Genomic DNA, 3,497 nt, shown 5'->3' with positions numbered 1-3,497 from the left:
ACAACACCAACAATACTTATGAGAGATTCATTTTCTTAAAAATAGTTTTCCATTAAATATCACTGCCAAAAAGGAGCTTAACAAATTCTCTTCACATGCTAAACCCCACTAAGTCTGGGTGTGTCTGCATGAAGGGTTAGCATGTTTCATAACATGCTGTATCTTGCACAGTAACATACACAATTAAATGTGCTGTTGTCATTAAGTTTGGGGTTTTTTGCTATTTTTTGGATAAAGCTAGGTATGCTTCAAGCATCCCAAGCCCTTCATAAGGGAGCTACAGCAAGCTACAGAAATACTTTTATTACCTGAGCTTTTTAAGATGGAAGAAAGTTCTTCCCAGAAAGAATAAAACCCTTTGGGTTATAAATGGATCAAAAAGAATTATATTTTTTTTATTTATACTCCAGAAATGTAAGCAAGTGAATGAAATGGTTTCATATACATTTTTACATCCATCAGCAGTGAAAACACTGTTCATACATCAATTCTATTGTAAAATGTACATCCTTTCTTCCTAAATATGCCAAATTTAATGGACAAAATAACAAGGGCAAAATGAGCTATTGGTTAATAGCTTTAGAAAAATAGTAAAGCTCCCCTTCCAAATGCACATTATTATTAGCGCATGCAGGCAAAATAATACTAATTGAAAAAAATCCAAAATATGAACTTCCAAATTGAGGAAATTTGTACATGAGACTACAGGGGACCCAGGACTGGTTTATAGTCCAGGCTGGTTTATACTAAGTGTAGTTCAGTAGCTCTGATCCTGGCTCACTGCGCTTGGATTCCCTAATCACAAAGAAATGCATTCTTATGAAGTTAATCAGCTGTAGACATACAATGCTGATGACAGTTTCCCCGTATCTGCTTTATCTAAAGAAAACCCAGTTAGTGGCAATACTACCAAATACTTGTAACATTCACATGTAACCTTAATTGATTTTCAAACAGTATAACTGTGCCATGAATTCAACCACACAGAATATAAGCCTTCAGCCCACTAGGTTTAAGCAATTGTGACTTCATAGACTAAAACTATGTAAAATAAAATCTGATAACTCCCTGGTGTTAGAGGTAGACAGTTTTCTTTCAAATCCTAGGTTTGGTCCTTTATTTTATTCAGCAGTGAAAGCCATGAATACAGAACGAATAACAGCTGTTACAATTCTCAACCATGACTTCTAACGTCAGAGAATTCAAGGTAGGAACACAGTACACAGTAATGAAAAGTATCAAAAATTAGTTTACCTCAAAAAAGATAAATAAAACAGGTATATCCCACCAATACATAAACAGATGTTTGTGCTACAGGTAAAATTTGCTGTATACAAAAGATCATCATCCCCGTCCTCAGCGAATGATAGAAGCAAGAATACATGAGCCATTTAAATTGTCAGACAATATGCTTTATAAGGTATGCACAGAAGTTCAAGCAATAAATACATACATTAGTTCAAAGCCTTACAATAGCTACGCAAAGCAGATGCAGAAAAGCAGATTTGCTATTACTAGCAAGCAATGATATAAGAGTAAAAATACATGAAATGCATTAAAGCAACATTTTTCTTAGAAAAAGTCTGGTCATTTATGGGTCCACCAACATTTTTACATAATATGCACAATTATCAAAATACAGACCAAGCATCTCAGAAAACTCCAAAAAAACCTAAAATCTATTTTCAAAGCAATTGCAGTTTTGGAGGTTTTTCTGGTATAATGTGCAAGCAGCTATTTTTTTTTTTAATTGTATTTATATAAAACCCATGCAAAACTCTACAGGTATATGCATTCTGTGGCTGAGACTTCCTTTCAAAAGTTTTGTAACTGAGGTATGCATACTTTAGCATTGTAGTCTTAGGCCACCTTCCTGATGGTACAGTTACCACATTTACTTCCAGTCCATCAAAGTCTCTTGCACATGCACTCGGAAAGACCCTTCATTCCCTTTCAGGTAAACCCCACATCAGAATCTTAGACGACTGATTGACTGAAAACAATTGCTTACAAGGTGAATCCTTCTCTCGATGTAAGTACCGTAAACCTTCTGTTGATCATGACCCAAAGACAAACATAATGAAAAGTAGCAGTTACTGTGACGTTCTCACAATTCATGCAATCTGCCATAATGGTTCTAATTTCTTTTGTTTTTCTTTTTTTTTTCTTTTTTTTCTTTTTTTTTTTTTTTCTTTTGCAGAGGTAGAAGCTTTCAGAAAGCCTTTTGGGTAAGTGGGAAAACCCTTTTGAAAGCCGTTATGTCCTTTTATTTGGCGTGGTAGATGACTGTGTATATCTTTAAGTCTATTTGCTGACTTCAGCAAAGAATAAATGATGAGCTTAAGTTTGCAAGAACCAGGACCACCACATGGAACTGGTACGTACATTAAGCTCTAGCAGCCACCTTCTGTCAAAAACTGTTTGTAAAGCAATAACCATAATCAGGTTATGAGGTCCCTTGGTTGGGGGAAAAAGTATTATCAAGACTTGGCACAGCACATGAAAAGCAACACGTAAAGTTTCTAGGTTTTAAGCAAACATCTGACTATGCTATTTTCAACTACACCATAACGCATTATCATATTTTTTGGGTTTGGAGTTGTCAAAAAAACCAGCATTCCAACAATTTGGCCTGTGCAAGTCTTCCAAAGGGAGTGTATTGTTAGTGTTAATATCCCGTATAAGCAGAGGCAGAATTATATGTAACTTTGGTTTGACTGAAAATAAATACCATGGACTACAATTGCTATATCTTTGCTTTCAGTGTAAAAACTCACCTAGATCACTTTAAATCAATATGAAATTAATTTTTGGCTTTACTAGACCTTTATGTTTGGTTCCTACTTTTTTTTTTTTTCATTATAACTTAAGACTATAAAAAATAGTACACAACAAAGATTAAGACCATACAAGACATCTTCTAACAACATGTATTCACCACAGAAAAAAAACAGACCGAATGGGAAAAAAAAACCCAACATAATGTATTATATAACAATATGCAATCTGCATTTGCATCAAGTACATAATTATTTTGGTCAGTGATCCACATTTGTTGCTTTCTATCATAACTTCCACTGCAGACTTTGTTCTCACCTCTGTCTTAAATGAAAGCAAATCTTCACTGCATTTAGATTGACTTTTGGCCTCAGAAGATTACACTGTGACTGAATTGACTTTTTTCATATTTGTTTCTTTGTATAGGGCTAAATGAAAAGATCCCAGAGGTCATCAGAAAACAGCAGGTAGTTCATGGAAAGGTTCCTTTGTACTAATTAAAGTTACAGAAGGCTGACCAAAGCATGTGGCTGCTTCTGTCGTTGAGCTATTGGCCATTGTTAGAGTTGGCTTTGGTTTGCAGCTGTAGCCTTTGACTGTGTTTGCAGGTAGACAAAGCTTTATCACAAGGAGGTAAAGAGTACAGTTGTAAGATATATGCAGATATGCAAATGTTTCTATGGTGCTTGCACAGACAATGTTAGCTTAGGATTGCACTT

General features: G+C 35.0%; 1 protein-coding gene across 5 annotated transcripts in view; it reads right to left on the bottom strand.

Annotated features, from left to right (window-relative positions):
- Positions 1-906: 906 nt before the first annotated feature.
- FOXP2 (forkhead box P2) overlaps positions 907-3,497 on the bottom strand; it is a 298,101-nt gene continuing 295,510 nt past the window's right edge. For 4 of the 5 annotated variants that reach the window (XM_010004284.1, XM_010004286.1, XM_010004289.1 and 1 more), the window contains exon 16: positions 2,859-3,497. This exon is cut by the window's right edge and continues 820 nt beyond it. The gene's annotated coding sequence lies outside the window, so the exon portion shown is untranslated. The other variant, XM_010004285.1, reaches the window with a different exon arrangement.

This window comes from Chaetura pelagica, unplaced genomic scaffold (assembly GCF_000747805.2).
Source record: "Chaetura pelagica isolate M959 unplaced genomic scaffold, ChaPel_1.0 scaffold68, whole genome shotgun sequence".
Classification (NCBI taxonomy): domain Eukaryota; kingdom Metazoa; phylum Chordata; class Aves; order Apodiformes; family Apodidae; genus Chaetura; species Chaetura pelagica.
This window is presented reverse-complemented; position numbering and strand designations above follow the sequence as displayed.